Source organism: Eschrichtius robustus, chromosome 8, assembly GCF_028021215.1.
Source record: "Eschrichtius robustus isolate mEscRob2 chromosome 8, mEscRob2.pri, whole genome shotgun sequence".
Lineage (NCBI taxonomy): Eukaryota > Metazoa > Chordata > Mammalia > Artiodactyla > Eschrichtiidae > Eschrichtius > Eschrichtius robustus.
In genome coordinates this window covers 37,033,891-37,053,014 of record NC_090831.1, presented here as the reverse complement: position 1 = coordinate 37,053,014, position 19,124 = coordinate 37,033,891, and positions in this window count along the sequence as shown.

Below are 19,124 nucleotides of genomic sequence, written 5' to 3'. Positions count from 1 at the left end.
CCACATCTTGCACACCTAGAACAAACAAAACATTGTAATCAAGTTTGCTGTGATACAAAATAAAAATTAAGTTAAAAATACCAACAAGAAGTAATGAGACATAAATTAAAGGGCTGTTTCCTCGCACATTCCATTCTAATTGACAACCTAGAACACCACTTCCAGTAAGGCTCTGTTGCCCTAGTAACCAGATTTGGTAAAGGAGAAATGCTGCCGCCTTGTGGCCGATTCCCGCAAGAGCAGCTTTTAACCCACAGCTAATGGTCACTTACCATTCACAAGGACTCAGGGCTGTAAAGGACACCTGCCCTCAAAATTGTGCTGAGGTAGGGAATGGATAAAAAAAATTCAAAACAGGCAAAATTTTCAAGAAGATAGTATGAAGAGGTAAGTTTTACTCACTCTCTTTTTAAAGAAAGGAAAATGGATAAAAGCTCAACCTCAGGAATTAGTAGACTCATGCAATCTAATCTACAAAAAGTTTTCAACTCGCACCAGTCGACTGACCATTGGCAAAAAGTCTACAAACAATAAATGCTGAAGAGGTTTTAGACAACTGTGTACCCTCTAGCTGCTGGTGAGATGTAAAAGGGTTAAACGCTAATAATGAGAACAGAAAGGAGCTGCGTTTAAAAGGAAAAATTGAGGTACCATTCAATCCAGCAGGCGCACCAATGGGCCTCTCACCTGAGAAGACCAGAATGAAGAAGACCCGGGCTGCCAAAGCTGCACTGCAGCCTTATTCACAATAGACAGGACAGTGAAGCAACCAAAATGTCCATCAACAGATGAAAGGATAAAGAAGAAGTGGTCCAGGTACACAATGAATACTAGCCATGGAAAACAATGAAACACTGCTCTTTGAGGCACCATAGATGATCTTGGAGATAATCACAGAACATGAGGTAAGTCGGAAAGCAAAAGTCCTATATCCTATGATATCACTTAGAGGCGTTATCTAATAACTGACATAAATGAACATATTTCCACAGAGAAAGTCAATCAGAGACTTATTAAAAAAATACTATGCTTATCTAAAAGGAAAGGTAGGGGGAATGGATAAATGAAGATTAGCGTTACCATATGTATACAAACACATATTATACACATATATCAAAAAGACCGACCATACAGCAAGGAGGGTTTACGCAACACTCTGTAATAATTTACACGGGAAGAGGATCTCTACATAAATAGGTATATAGAATATGTAGATGAACCAGAGTGCGTACACCTTGGACAAGCAACATTCTAACCTTTACCCCAATTGAAAAAATTAAAACCACGAACTAGGGGTAATGAGACATGAACTTATGGGGGGTTTTCCTGGCCCATTCCATTCAAATTTACAACCTAGGCAAACGACTTCCAGAACGGCTCTGCTGCCCTAGTACCCAGATTTGGGAATGGAGAAATGCTGCATCCTTGTGGCCGTTTCCCACAACAGCAGCTTTAAACCCACTGCAAAAGGTCACTAAATATTCACCAATTGCAGTGCTGTAAATGACACCTGCCCTCCAAAAAATACTGAGGTCGAAAATCGACCAAAAAATTCTAGAGTGCAACCTTCCAAAAAGGAAATTTGAAGAGGTATATTATACTCACACTTTTTTTCTTTTTTCTTTTAACAGAAAAGAAAAAGGCGTGGAAAAATGATGAATTGTAGGAATTTTTACAGACACGTAAACCCAAATTACAAAAACCTATCAGCTCACACCAGTCAGAATGGCCATCAACAAAAATGCTGCAAACAATAGATGCTGACGGGATTGTGGAGAAATGCGTACCCTCGATTCTAAGGGGGACGTGGTAAGAGCCACTAATGAAAGCACAATTGAGGTGCCTTGAAAAGGTAAACGTTGAGCTACCATACCAGTCAATCAATCATACCCACTGCTGGGTCTATCACCTGAGAAAATGAAAATCAAAAATCACAGGCTGCCAATCCTGCACTCCAGCAATATTTACCATAGGCAACACTTGGAAGCAACGAAAATGTCCATCAACAGAGGAATGCACCAAGAAGAAGTGGTCCATGTACACAATGGAATATTAGCCATGGAAAACATTGAAGCACTGCTCTTTGAGGCACCATAGATGAGCCTGGAGATAATCACAAAACATGAAGTAGGTCGGAAAGCAAAAGGCCTATAGCCTATATTATCACTTATGGCATTATCTAATAACTGACACAGATGAACAGATTTCCAAAGAGAAAGACACTCACAGGCTTAGAAAACAAACTATGCCCATCTACAAGGAATGGAGGGGGGGAAATTGAGAAATGAAGATTAGTGGTACCATACATATACAAATACATATTATATACATGTATCAAAAAGACCGAACATATAGCAAGGGAGGTCGACGGAACACCTGAATATTTTACATGGGAAGAGGATCTGTACGTTAATAGACATACATGATGTACAAATGAACCAGATTGTGTACACCTAGGACAAACAATATTCTAAACTTTACCCAGATTAAAAAAAATTTAAAAACCAAGAAGAAGTAATGAGACATAAACTTATGGGGATTTCTCCTGGCAAATTCCATTCTAATTTACAACCTAGGACAATGACTTCCAGAAAGGCTCTGCTGCCCTAGTACCCAGATTGGGGCATGGAGAAATGCTACCTCCTTGTGGCCGTTTCTCACAACAGCAGCTTTGAACCCACTGCAAAAGGTCACTAAATTTTCACCAACTTGCAGTTCTGTAAATGACACCAGCCCTCCAGAAAATGTCTGGGGTCAAAAATCGACCAAAAAATTCAAAAGAGGGCAACCTTCGAAGAAGACAATTTCAAGAGCTCTATTGTACTCACGGTTTTTTCTTTTAAGAGAAAAGAAAAAGGCGTAGGAATATGATGAATTTTAAAAATTTTAATGACATGCATACCCATACTACAAAAACCTATCAGCTCACAGCAGTCAGAATGGCCATTAGGAAAAATGCTGCAAAAATTAAATGGTGAAGGGAGTGTGGAGAAATGCGTACCCTCGGTTGTAAGGGGGGGCATGTAAAGAGCCACTAATGAAAACACAATGTAGGTGCTTTGAAAAGGGAAACATTGAGCTACCAGTCAATCAATCACAACCGCCGCTTGGCCTATCACCTGAGAAAATGAGAATCAAAAAGTCACAGGCTGGCAAACCTGTACGCCAGCAAGATTTACCACAGCCAGCACTTGGAAGCCATGAAAATGTCCATCAACAGAGGAATGCACCAAGAAGAAGTGGTCCACGTACACAATGGACTATTACTCTAATAATAAATAGAAATTAAATTTAAAAACAAACAAAAGCAAGGAGACATCAACATTTGTGGGTTTACCCGGGCACATTGCACTCTAATTTATAACCGAAGAACACCCCTGGCCGGTAGGTCTGTTTCCCTAGTACCAGCATGGGGAACCTAGAAAGGCTGCCGCTCTCTGGCCGTTACCTGCAAAAGCAGGTTTAAAGCCTGAGCTAACGGTCACTTCATATGAACAAGTACTGCAGGGCTGTAAATGAAACCTGCCCTCAAAATGTCTTGAGGGAGATAATGGCCAAAATATTTCAAATGGTGACACATACTTTAAGAAAACCCTTTGAAGAAATAAGCTCTAATCACAGCTGGAAAAATAAAAAGGACGTGTCTTAAAGCTCAATTTCAACGCATTACGAGACACATGCAAATTCAACCACAAAGAGGTATCAGCTCACACCACTCAGAATAACCATCAGCAAAAACTACAAAGAACAAATGCTGAAGGTGCTGGGAAGAAATACATACCCTCCACTTTAAGTGGGACGTAACCTGGAAAGAGCCACTAAGGAGAACAAAATAGAGGTGCCTTGAAAAGGTAAACATTGAGCTACCATATGATCCAGCAGACCTATTCCTGGACCTATAAACTAAGAAGACAGAATTGGAAGGACACAGGCACGCAAATCTGCATTGCATAGTATTACAATAGCCAAGATATGGAAGTAACCAAAAAGTCCAACGACAGATGGGTGGACAAAGAAAGCTGCTACCCGTACAGGTGGAATATGAGCTAGTGAAAAAATGAAACAATGCCATTTGCGGCACCATAGATGAGTCTAGAAGTAATCACGCCACTTGGAGTAAGTGAGAAAGCGAAAGACACATATCCTATCATATCACATATAGGTGCTACCTAAAAAATGATACAAACAAAGATATTTCCACAGAGAAACACTATCATAGATTCATTAAAAAAACTTATGGTTCGCCATATGGAATGGTGTGAGGATTGGATACATTACCATATTGAGGTTAACAGAGAGATACATACACATATGAAATATATAATCACCAAAGACCTACGCAATACCAAGAGAAGACTACTCAACATTGTGTCATAACCTACATGGGAAAAGGATCCGAAGAAGAACAGATATATGTATATGTGTGAAAGAACCACATCTTGCACACCTAGAACAAACAAAACATTGTAATCAAGTTTGCTGTGATACAAAATAAAAATTAAGTTAAAAATACCAACAAGAAGTAATGAGACATAAATTAAAGGGCTGTTTCCTCGCACATTCCATTCTAATTGACAACCTAGAACACCACTTCCAGTAAGGCTCTGTTGCCCTAGTAACCAGATTTGGTAAAGGAGAAATGCTGCCGCCTTGTGGCCGATTCCCGCAAGAGCAGCTTTTAACCCACAGCTAATGGTCACTTACCATTCACAAGGACTCAGGGCTGTAAAGGACACCTGCCCTCAAAATTGTGCTGAGGTAGGGAATGGATAAAAAAAATTCAAAACAGGCAAAATTTTCAAGAAGATAGTATGAAGAGGTAAGTTTTACTCACTCTCTTTTTAAAGAAAGGAAAATGGATAAAAGCTCAACCTCAGGAATTAGTAGACTCATGCAATCTAATCTACAAAAAGTTTTCAACTCGCACCAGTCGACTGACCATTGGCAAAAAGTCTACAAACAATAAATGCTGAAGAGGTTTTAGACAACTGTGTACCCTCTAGCTGCTGGTGAGATGTAAAAGGGTTAAACGCTAATAATGAGAACAGAAAGGAGCTGCGTTTAAAAGGAAAAATTGAGGTACCATTCAATCCAGCAGGCGCACCAATGGGCCTCTCACCTGAGAAGACCAGAATGAAGAAGACCCGGGCTGCCAAAGCTGCACTGCAGCCTTATTCACAATAGACAGGACAGTGAAGCAACCAAAATGTCCATCAACAGATGAAAGGATAAAGAAGAAGTGGTCCAGGTACACAATGAATACTAGCCATGGAAAACAATGAAACACTGCTCTTTGAGGCACCATAGATGATCTTGGAGATAATCACAGAACATGAGGTAAGTCGGAAAGCAAAAGTCCTATATCCTATGATATCACTTAGAGGCGTTATCTAATAACTGACATAAATGAACATATTTCCACAGAGAAAGTCAATCAGAGACTTATTAAAAAAATACTATGCTTATCTAAAAGGAAAGGTAGGGGGAATGGATAAATGAAGATTAGCGTTACCATATGTATACAAACACATATTATACACATATATCAAAAAGACCGACCATACAGCAAGGAGGGTTTACGCAACACTCTGTAATAATTTACACGGGAAGAGGATCTCTACATAAATAGGTATATAGAATATGTAGATGAACCAGAGTGCGTACACCTTGGACAAGCAACATTCTAACCTTTACCCCAATTGAAAAAATTAAAACCACGAACTAGGGGTAATGAGACATGAACTTATGGGGGGTTTTCCTGGCCCATTCCATTCAAATTTACAACCTAGGCAAACGACTTCCAGAACGGCTCTGCTGCCCTAGTACCCAGATTTGGGAATGGAGAAATGCTGCATCCTTGTGGCCGTTTCCCACAACAGCAGCTTTAAACCCACTGCAAAAGGTCACTAAATATTCACCAATTGCAGTGCTGTAAATGACACCTGCCCTCCAAAAAATACTGAGGTCGAAAATCGACCAAAAAATTCTAGAGTGCAACCTTCCAAAAAGGAAATTTGAAGAGGTATATTATACTCACACTTTTTTTCTTTTTTCTTTTAACAGAAAAGAAAAAGGCGTGGAAAAATGATGAATTGTAGGAATTTTTACAGACACGTAAACCCAAATTACAAAAACCTATCAGCTCACACCAGTCAGAATGGCCATCAACAAAAATGCTGCAAACAATAGATGCTGACGGGATTGTGGAGAAATGCGTACCCTCGATTCTAAGGGGGACGTGGTAAGAGCCACTAATGAAAGCACAATTGAGGTGCCTTGAAAAGGTAAACGTTGAGCTACCATACCAGTCAATCAATCATACCCACTGCTGGGTCTATCACCTGAGAAAATGAAAATCAAAAATCACAGGCTGCCAATCCTGCACTCCAGCAATATTTACCATAGGCAACACTTGGAAGCAACGAAAATGTCCATCAACAGAGGAATGCACCAAGAAGAAGTGGTCCATGTACACAATGGAATATTAGCCATGGAAAACATTGAAGCACTGCTCTTTGAGGCACCATAGATGAGCCTGGAGATAATCACAAAACATGAAGTAGGTCGGAAAGCAAAAGGCCTATAGCCTATATTATCACTTATGGCATTATCTAATAACTGACACAGATGAACAGATTTCCAAAGAGAAAGACACTCACAGGCTTAGAAAACAAACTATGCCCATCTACAAGGAATGGAGGGGGGGAAATTGAGAAATGAAGATTAGTGGTACCATACATATACAAATACATCTTATATACATGTATCAAAAAGACCGAACATATAGCAAGGGAGGTCGACGGAACACCTGAATATTTTACATGGGAAGAGGATCTGTACGTTAATAGACATACATGATGTACAAATGAACCAGATTGTGTACACCTAGGACAAACAATATTCTAAACTTTACCCAGATTAAAAAAATTTTAAAAACCAAGAAGAAGTAATGAGACATAAACTTATGGGGATTTCTCCTGGCAAATTCCATTCTAATTTACAACCTAGGACAATGACTTCCAGAAAGGCTCTGCTGCCCTAGTACCCAGATTGGGGCATGGAGAAATGCTACCTCCTTGTGGCCGTTTCTCACAACAGCAGCTTTGAACCCACTGCAAAAGGTCACTAAATTTTCACCAACTTGCAGTTCTGTAAATGACACCAGCCCTCCAGAAAATGTCTGGGGTCAAAAATCGACCAAAAAATTCAAAAGAGGGCAACCTTCGAAGAAGACAATTTCAAGAGCTCTATTGTACTCACGGTTTTTTCTTTTAAGAGAAAAGAAAAAGGCGTAGGAATATGATGAATTTTAAAAATTTTAATGACATGCATACCCATACTACAAAAACCTATCAGCTCACAGCAGTCAGAATGGCCATTAGGAAAAATGCTGCAAAAATTAAATGGTGAAGGGAGTGTGGAGAAATGCGTACCCTCGGTTGTAAGGGGGGGCATGTAAAGAGCCACTAATGAAAACACAATGTAGGTGCTTTGAAAAGGGAAACATTGAGCTACCAGTCAATCAATCACAACCGCCGCTTGGCCTATCACCTGAGAAAATGAGAATCAAAAAGTCACAGGCTGGCAAACCTGTACGCCAGCAAGATTTACCACAGCCAGCACTTGGAAGCCATGAAAATGTCCATCAACAGAGGAATGCACCAAGAAGAAGTGGTCCACGTACACAATGGACTATTACTCTAATAATAAATAGAAATTAAATTTAAAAACAAACAAAAGCAAGGAGACATCAACATTTGTGGGTTTACCCGGGCACATTGCACTCTAATTTATAACCGAAGAACACCCCTGGCCGGTAGGTCTGTTTCCCTAGTACCAGCATGGGGAACCTAGAAAGGCTGCCGCTCTCTGGCCGTTACCTGCAAAAGCAGGTTTAAAGCCTGAGCTAACGGTCACTTCATATGAACAAGTACTGCAGGGCTGTAAATGAAACCTGCCCTCAAAATGTCTTGAGGGAGATAATGGCCAAAATATTTCAAATGGTGACACATACTTTAAGAAAACCCTTTGAAGAAATAAGCTCTAATCACAGCTGGAAAAATAAAAAGGACGTGTCTTAAAGCTCAATTTCAACGCATTACGAGACACATGCAAATTCAACCACAAAGAGGTATCAGCTCACACCACTCAGAATAACCATCAGCAAAAACTACAAAGAACAAATGCTGAAGGTGCTGGGAAGAAATACATACCCTCCACTTTAAGTGGGACGTAACCTGGAAAGAGCCACTAAGGAGAACAAAATAGAGGTGCCTTGAAAAGGTAAACATTGAGCTACCATATGATCCAGCAGACCTATTCCTGGACCTATAAACTAAGAAGACAGAATTGGAAGGACACAGGCACGCAAATCTGCATTGCATAGTATTACAATAGCCAAGATATGGAAGTAACCAAAAAGTCCAACGACAGATGGGTGGACAAAGAAAGCTGCTACCCGTACAGGTGGAATATGAGCTAGTGAAAAAATGAAACAATGCCATTTGCGGCACCATAGATGAGTCTAGAAGTAATCACGCCACTTGGAGTAAGTGAGAAAGCGAAAGACACATATCCTATCATATCACATATAGGTGTTACCTAAAAAATGATACAAACAAAGATATTTCCACAGAGAAACACTATCATAGATTCATTAAAAAAACTTATGGTTCGCCATATGGAATGGTGTGAGGATTGGATACATTACCATATTGAGGTTAACAGAGAGATACATACACATATGAAATATATAATCACCAAAGACCTACGCAATACCAAGAGAAGACTACTCAACATTGTGTCATAACCTACATGGGAAAAGGATCCGAAGAAGAACAGATATATGTATATGTGTGAAAGAACCACATCTTGCACACCTAGAACAAACAAAACATTGTAATCAAGTTTGCTGTGATACAAAATAAAAATTAAGTTAAAAATACCAACAAGAAGTAATGAGACATAAATTAAAGGGCTGTTTCCTCGCACATTCCATTCTAATTGACAACCTAGAACACCACTTCCAGTAAGGCTCTGTTGCCCTAGTAACCAGATTTGGTAAAGGAGAAATGCTGCCGCCTTGTGGCCGATTCCCGCAAGAGCAGCTTTTAACCCACAGCTAATGGTCACTTACCATTCACAAGGACTCAGGGCTGTAAAGGACACCTGCCCTCAAAATTGTGCTGAGGTAGGGAATGGATAAAAAAAATTCAAAACAGGCAAAATTTTCAAGAAGATAGTATGAAGAGGTAAGTTTTACTCACTCTCTTTTTAAAGAAAGGAAAATGGATAAAAGCTCAACCTCAGGAATTAGTAGACTCATGCAATCTAATCTACAAAAAGTTTTCAACTCGCACCAGTCGACTGACCATTGGCAAAAAGTCTACAAACAATAAATGCTGAAGAGGTTTTAGACAACTGTGTACCCTCTAGCTGCTGGTGAGATGTAAAAGGGTTAAACGCTAATAATGAGAACAGAAAGGAGCTGCGTTTAAAAGGAAAAATTGAGGTACCATTCAATCCAGCAGGCGCACCAATGGGCCTCTCACCTGAGAAGACCAGAATGAAGAAGACCCGGGCTGCCAAAGCTGCACTGCAGCCTTATTCACAATAGACAGGACAGTGAAGCAACCAAAATGTCCATCAACAGATGAAAGGATAAAGAAGAAGTGGTCCAGGTACACAATGAATACTAGCCATGGAAAACAATGAAACACTGCTCTTTGAGGCACCATAGATGATCTTGGAGATAATCACAGAACATGAGGTAAGTCGGAAAGCAAAAGTCCTATATCCTATGATATCACTTAGAGGCGTTATCTAATAACTGACATAAATGAACATATTTCCACAGAGAAAGTCAATCAGAGACTTATTAAAAAAATACTATGCTTATCTAAAAGGAAAGGTAGGGGGAATGGATAAATGAAGATTAGCGTTACCATATGTATACAAACACATATTATACACATATATCAAAAAGACCGACCATACAGCAAGGAGGGTTTACGCAACACTCTGTAATAATTTACACGGGAAGAGGATCTCTACATAAATAGGTATATAGAATATGTAGATGAACCAGAGTGCGTACACCTTGGACAAGCAACATTCTAACCTTTACCCCAATTGAAAAAATTAAAACCACGAACTAGGGGTAATGAGACATGAACTTATGGGGGGTTTTCCTGGCCCATTCCATTCAAATTTACAACCTAGGCAAACGACTTCCAGAACGGCTCTGCTGCCCTAGTACCCAGATTTGGGAATGGAGAAATGCTGCATCCTTGTGGCCGTTTCCCACAACAGCAGCTTTAAACCCACTGCAAAAGGTCACTAAATATTCACCAATTGCAGTGCTGTAAATGACACCTGCCCTCCAAAAAATACTGAGGTCGAAAATCGACCAAAAAATTCTAGAGTGCAACCTTCCAAAAAGGAAATTTGAAGAGGTATATTATACTCACACTTTTTTTCTTTTTTCTTTTAACAGAAAAGAAAAAGGCGTGGAAAAATGATGAATTGTAGGAATTTTTACAGACACGTAAACCCAAATTACAAAAACCTATCAGCTCACACCAGTCAGAATGGCCATCAACAAAAATGCTGCAAACAATAGATGCTGACGGGATTGTGGAGAAATGCGTACCCTCGATTCTAAGGGGGACGTGGTAAGAGCCACTAATGAAAGCACAATTGAGGTGCCTTGAAAAGGTAAACGTTGAGCTACCATACCAGTCAATCAATCATACCCACTGCTGGGTCTATCACCTGAGAAAATGAAAATCAAAAATCACAGGCTGCCAATCCTGCACTCCAGCAATATTTACCATAGGCAACACTTGGAAGCAACGAAAATGTCCATCAACAGAGGAATGCACCAAGAAGAAGTGGTCCATGTACACAATGGAATATTAGCCATGGAAAACATTGAAGCACTGCTCTTTGAGGCACCATAGATGAGCCTGGAGATAATCACAAAACATGAAGTAGGTCGGAAAGCAAAAGGCCTATAGCCTATATTATCACTTATGGCATTATCTAATAACTGACACAGATGAACAGATTTCCAAAGAGAAAGACACTCACAGGCTTAGAAAACAAACTATGCCCATCTACAAGGAATGGAGGGGGGGAAATTGAGAAATGAAGATTAGTGGTACCATACATATACAAATACATCTTATATACATGTATCAAAAAGACCGAACATATAGCAAGGGAGGTCGACGGAACACCTGAATATTTTACATGGGAAGAGGATCTGTACGTTAATAGACATACATGATGTACAAATGAACCAGATTGTGTACACCTAGGACAAACAATATTCTAAACTTTACCCAGATTAAAAAAAATTTAAAAACCAAGAAGAAGTAATGAGACATAAACTTATGGGGATTTCTCCTGGCAAATTCCATTCTAATTTACAACCTAGGACAATGACTTCCAGAAAGGCTCTGCTGCCCTAGTACCCAGATTGGGGCATGGAGAAATGCTACCTCCTTGTGGCCGTTTCTCACAACAGCAGCTTTGAACCCACTGCAAAAGGTCACTAAATTTTCACCAACTTGCAGTTCTGTAAATGACACCAGCCCTCCAGAAAATGTCTGGGGTCAAAAATCGACCAAAAAATTCAAAAGAGGGCAACCTTCGAAGAAGACAATTTCAAGAGCTCTATTGTACTCACGGTTTTTTCTTTTAAGAGAAAAGAAAAAGGCGTAGGAATATGATGAATTTTAAAAATTTTAATGACATGCATACCCATACTACAAAAACCTATCAGCTCACAGCAGTCAGAATGGCCATTAGGAAAAATGCTGCAAAAATTAAATGGTGAAGGGAGTGTGGAGAAATGCGTACCCTCGGTTGTAAGGGGGGGCATGTAAAGAGCCACTAATGAAAACACAATGTAGGTGCTTTGAAAAGGGAAACATTGAGCTACCAGTCAATCAATCACAACCGCCGCTTGGCCTATCACCTGAGAAAATGAGAATCAAAAAGTCACAGGCTGGCAAACCTGTACGCCAGCAAGATTTACCACAGCCAGCACTTGGAAGCCATGAAAATGTCCATCAACAGAGGAATGCACCAAGAAGAAGTGGTCCACGTACACAATGGACTATTACTCTAATAATAAATAGAAATTAAATTTAAAAACAAACAAAAGCAAGGAGACATCAACATTTGTGGGTTTACCCGGGCACATTGCACTCTAATTTATAACCGAAGAACACCCCTGGCCGGTAGGTCTGTTTCCCTAGTACCAGCATGGGGAACCTAGAAAGGCTGCCGCTCTCTGGCCGTTACCTGCAAAAGCAGGTTTAAAGCCTGAGCTAACGGTCACTTCATATGAACAAGTACTGCAGGGCTGTAAATGAAACCTGCCCTCAAAATGTCTTGAGGGAGATAATGGCCAAAATATTTCAAATGGTGACACATACTTTAAGAAAACCCTTTGAAGAAATAAGCTCTAATCACAGCTGGAAAAATAAAAAGGACGTGTCTTAAAGCTCAATTTCAACGCATTACGAGACACATGCAAATTCAACCACAAAGAGGTATCAGCTCACACCACTCAGAATAACCATCAGCAAAAACTACAAAGAACAAATGCTGAAGGTGCTGGGAAGAAATACATACCCTCCACTTTAAGTGGGACGTAACCTGGAAAGAGCCACTAAGGAGAACAAAATAGAGGTGCCTTGAAAAGGTAAACATTGAGCTACCATATGATCCAGCAGACCTATTCCTGGACCTATAAACTAAGAAGACAGAATTGGAAGGACACAGGCACGCAAATCTGCATTGCATAGTATTACAATAGCCAAGATATGGAAGTAACCAAAAAGTCCAACGACAGATGGGTGGACAAAGAAAGCTGCTACCCGTACAGGTGGAATATGAGCTAGTGAAAAAATGAAACAATGCCATTTGCGGCACCATAGATGAGTCTAGAAGTAATCACGCCACTTGGAGTAAGTGAGAAAGCGAAAGACACATATCCTATCATATCACATATAGGTGTTACCTAAAAAATGATACAAACAAAGATATTTCCACAGAGAAACACTATCATAGATTCATTAAAAAAACTTATGGTTCGCCATATGGAATGGTGTGAGGATTGGATACATTACCATATTGAGGTTAACAGAGAGATACATACACATATGAAATATATAATCACCAAAGACCTACGCAATACCAAGAGAAGACTACTCAACATTGTGTCATAACCTACATGGGAAAAGGATCCGAAGAAGAACAGATATATGTATATGTGTGAAAGAACCACATCTTGCACACCTAGAACAAACAAAACATTGTAATCAAGTTTGCTGTGATACAAAATAAAAATTAAGTTAAAAATACCAACAAGAAGTAATGAGACATAAATTAAAGGGCTGTTTCCTCGCACATTCCATTCTAATTGACAACCTAGAACACCACTTCCAGTAAGGCTCTGTTGCCCTAGTAACCAGATTTGGTAAAGGAGAAATGCTGCCGCCTTGTGGCCGATTCCCGCAAGAGCAGCTTTTAACCCACAGCTAATGGTCACTTACCATTCACAAGGACTCAGGGCTGTAAAGGACACCTGCCCTCAAAATTGTGCTGAGGTAGGGAATGGATAAAAAAAATTCAAAACAGGCAAAATTTTCAAGAAGATAGTATGAAGAGGTAAGTTTTACTCACTCTCTTTTTAAAGAAAGGAAAATGGATAAAAGCTCAACCTCAGGAATTAGTAGACTCATGCAATCTAATCTACAAAAAGTTTTCAACTCGCACCAGTCGACTGACCATTGGCAAAAAGTCTACAAACAATAAATGCTGAAGAGGTTTTAGACAACTGTGTACCCTCTAGCTGCTGGTGAGATGTAAAAGGGTTAAACGCTAATAATGAGAACAGAAAGGAGCTGCGTTTAAAAGGAAAAATTGAGGTACCATTCAATCCAGCAGGCGCACCAATGGGCCTCTCACCTGAGAAGACCAGAATGAAGAAGACCCGGGCTGCCAAAGCTGCACTGCAGCCTTATTCACAATAGACAGGACAGTGAAGCAACCAAAATGTCCATCAACAGATGAAAGGATAAAGAAGAAGTGGTCCAGGTACACAATGAATACTAGCCATGGAAAACAATGAAACACTGCTCTTTGAGGCACCATAGATGATCTTGGAGATAATCACAGAACATGAGGTAAGTCGGAAAGCAAAAGTCCTATATCCTATGATATCACTTAGAGGCGTTATCTAATAACTGACATAAATGAACATATTTCCACACAGAAAGTCAATCAGAGACTTATTAAAAAAATACTATGCTTATCTAAAAGGAAAGGTGTGGGGAATGGATAAATGAAGATTAGCGTTACCATATGTATACAAACACATATTATACACATATATCAAAAAGACCGACCATACAGCAAGGAGGGTTTACGCAACACTCTGTAATAATTTACACGGGAAGAGGATCTCTACATAAATAGGTATATAGAATATGTAGATGAACCAGAGTGCGTACACCTTGGACAAGCAACATTCTAACCTTTACCCCAATTGAAAAAATTAAAACCACGAACTAGGGGTAATGAGACATGAACTTATGGGGGGTTTTCCTGGCCCATTCCATTCAAATTTACAACCTAGGCAAACGACTTCCAGAACGGCTCTGCTGCCCTAGTACCCAGATTTGGGAATGGAGAAATGCTGCATCCTTGTGGCCGTTTCCCACAACAGCAGCTTTAAACCCACTGCAAAAGGTCACTAAATATTCACCAATTGCAGTGCTGTAAATGACACCTGCCCTCCAAAAAATACTGAGGTCGAAAATCGACCAAAAAATTCTAGAGTGCAACCTTCCAAAAAGGAAATTTGAAGAGGTATATTATACTCACACTTTTTTTCTTTTTTCTTTTAACAGAAAAGAAAAAGGCGTGGAAAAATGATGAATTGTAGGAATTTTTACAGACACGTAAACCCAAATTACAAAAACCTATCAGCTCACACCAGTCAGAATGGCCATCAACAAAAATGCTGCAAACAATAGATGCTGACGGGATTGTGGAGAAATGCGTACCCTCGATTCTAAGGGGGACGTGGTAAGAGCCACTAATGAAAGCACAATTGAGGTGCCTTGAAAAGGTAAACGTTGAGCTACCATACCAGTCAATCAATCATACCCACTGCTGGGTCTATCACCTGAGAAAATGAAAATCAAAAATCACAGGCTGCCAATCCTGCACTCCAGCAATATTTACCATAGGCAACACTTGGAAGCAACGAAAATGTCCATCAACAGAGGAATGCACCAAGAAGAAGTGGTCCATGTACACAATGGAATATTAGCCATGGAAAACATTGAAGCACTGCTCTTTGAGGCACCATAGATGAGCCTGGAGATAATCACAAAACATGAAGTAGGTCGGAAAGCAAAAGGCCTATAGCCTATATTATCACTTATGGCATTATCTAATAACTGACACAGATGAACAGATTTCCAAAGAGAAAGACACTCACAGGCTTAGAAAACAAACTATGCCCATCTACAAGGAATGGAGGGGGGGAAATTGAGAAATGAAGATTAGTGGTACCATACATATACAAATACATCTTATATACATGTATCAAAAAGACCGAACATATAGCAAGGGAGGTCGACGGAACACCTGAATATTTTACATGGGAAGAGGATCTGTACGTTAATAGACATACATGATGTACAAATGAACCAGATTGTGTACACCTAGGACAAACAATATTCTAAACTTTACCCAGATTAAAAAAATTTTAAAAACCAAGAAGAAGTAATGAGACATAAACTTATGGGGATTTCTCCTGGCAAATTCCATTCTAATTTACAACCTAGGACAATGACTTCCAGAAAGGCTCTGCTGCCCTAGTACCCAGATTGGGGCATGGAGAAATGCTACCTCCTTGTGGCCGTTTCTCACAACAGCAGCTTTGAACCCACTGCAAAAGGTCACTAAATTTTCACCAACTTGCAGTTCTGTAAATGACACCAGCCCTCCAGAAAATGTCTGGGGTCAAAAATCGACCAAAAAATTCAAAAGAGGGCAACCTTCGAAGAAGACAATTTCAAGAGCTCTATTGTACTCACGGTTTTTTCTTTTAAGAGAAAAGAAAAAGGCGTAGGAATATGATGAATTTTAAAAATTTTAATGACATGCATACCCATACTACAAAAACCTATCAGCTCACAGCAGTCAGAATGGCCATTAGGAAAAATGCTGCAAAAATTAAATGGTGAAGGGAGTGTGGAGAAATGCGTACCCTCGGTTGTAAGGGGGGGCATGTAAAGAGCCACTAATGAAAACACAATGTAGGTGCTTTGAAAAGGGAAACATTGAGCTACCAGTCAATCAATCACAACCGCTGCTTGGCCTATCACCTGAGAAAATGAGAATCAAAAAGTCACAGGCTGGCAAACCTGTACGCCAGCAAGATTTACCACAGCCAGCACTTGGAAGCCATGAAAATGTCCATCAACAGAGGAATGCACCAAGAAGAAGTGGTCCACGTACACAATGGACTATTACTCTAATAATAAATAGAAATTAAATTTAAAAACAAACAAAAGCAAGGAGACATCAACATTTGTGGGTTTACCCGGGCACATTGCACTCTAATTTATAACCGAAGAACACCCCTGGCCGGTAGGTCTGTTTCCCTAGTACCAGCATGGGGAACCTAGAAAGGCTGCCGCTCTCTGGCCGTTACCTGCAAAAGCAGGTTTAAAGCCTGAGCTAACGGTCACTTCATATGAACAAGTACTGCAGGGCTGTAAATGAAACCTGCCCTCAAAATGTCTTGAGGGAGATAATGGCCAAAATATTTCAAATGGTGACACATACTTTAAGAAAACCCTTTGAAGAAATAAGCTCTAATCACAGCTGGAAAAATAAAAAGGACGTGTCTTAAAGCTCAATTTCAACGCATTACGAGACACATGCAAATTCAACCACAAAGAGGTATCAGCTCACACCACTCAGAATAACCATCAGCAAAAACTACAAAGAACAAATGCTGAAGGTGCTGGGAAGAAATACATACCCTCCACTTTAAGTGGGACGTAACCTGGAAAGAGCCACTAAGGAGAACAAAATAGAGGTGCCTTGAAAAGGTAAACATTGAGCTACCATATGATCCAGCAGACCTATTCCTGGACCTATAAACTAAGAAGACAGAATTGGAAGGACACAGGCACGCAAATCTGCATTGCATAGTATTACAATAGCCAAGATATGGAAGTAACCAAAAAGTCCAACGACAGATGGGTGGACAAAGAAAGCTGCTACCCGTACAGGTGGAATATGAGCTAGTGAAAAAATGAAACAATGCCATTTGCGGCACCATAGATGAGTCTAGAAGTAATCACGCCACTTGGAGTAAGTGAGAAAGCGAAAGACACATATCCTATCATATCACATATAGGTGTTACCTAAAAAATGATACAAACAAAGATATTTCCACAGAGAAACACTATCATAGATTCATTAAAAAAACTTATGGTTCGCCATATGGAATGGTGTGAGGATTGGATACATTACCATATTGAGGTTAACAGAGAGATACATACACATATGAAATATATAATCACCAAAGACCTACGCAATACCAAGAGAAGACTACTCAACATTGTGTCATAACCTACATGGGAAAAGGATCCGAAGAAGAACAGATATATGTATATGTGTGAAAGAACCACATCTTGCACACCTAGAACAAACAAAACATTGTAATCAAGTTTGCTGTGATACAAAATAAAAATTAAGTTAAAAATACCAACAAGAAGTAATGAGACATAAATTAAAGGGCTGTTTCCTCGCACATTCCATTCTAATTGACAACCTAGAACACCACTTCCAGTAAGGCTCTGTTGCCCTAGTAACCAGATTTGGTAAAGGAGAAATGCTGCCGCCTTGTGGCCGATTCCCGCAAGAGCAGCTTTTAACCCACAGCTAATGGTCACTTACCATTCACAAGGACTCAGGGCTGTAAAGGACACCTGCCCTCAAAATTGTGCTGAGGTAGGGAATGGATAAAAAAAATTCAAAACAGGCAAAATTTTCAAGAAGATAGTATGAAGAGGTAAGTTTTACTCACTCTCTTTTTAAAGAAAGGAAAATGGATAAAAGCTCAACCTCAGGAATTAGTAGACTCATGCAATCTAATCTACAAAAAGTTTTCAACTCGCACCAGTCGACTGACCATTGGCAAAAAGTCTACAAACAATAAATGCTGAAGAGGTTTTAGAGAACTGTGTACCCTCTAGCTGCTGGTGAGATGTAAAAGGGTTAAACGCTAATAATGAGAACAGAAAGGAGCTGCGTTTAAAAGGAAAAATTGAGGTACCATTCAATCCAGCAGGCGCACCAATGGGCCTCTCACCTGAGAAGACCAGAATGAAGAAGACCCGGGCTGCCAAAGCTGCACTGCAGCCTTATTCACAATAGACAGGACAGTGAAGCAACCAAAATGTCCATCAACAGATGAAAGGATAAAGAAGAAGTGGTCCAGGTACACAATGAATACTAGCCATGGAAAACAATGAAACACAGCTCTTTGAGGCACCATAGATGATCTTGGAGATAATCACAGAACATGAGGTAAGTCGGAAAGCAAAAGTCCTATATCCTATGATATCACTTAGAGGCGTTATCTAATAACTGACATAAATGAACATATTTCCACACAGAAAGTCAATCAGAGACTTATTAAAAAAATACTATGCTTATCTAAAAGGAAAGGTAGGGGGAATGGATAAATGAAGATTAGCGTTACCATATGTATACAAACACATATTATACACATATATCAAAAAGACCGACCATACAGCAAGGAGGGTTTACGCAACACTCTGTAATAATTTACACGGGAAGAGGATCTCTACATAAATAGGTATATAGAATATGTAGATGAACCAGAGTGCGTACACCTTGGATAAGCAACATTCTAACCTTTACCCCAATTGAAAAAATTAAAACCACGAACTAGGAGTAATGAGACATGAACTTATGGGGGGTTTTCCTGGCCCATTCCATTCAAATTTACAACCTAGGCAAACGACTTCCAGAACGGCTCTGCTGCCCTAGTACCC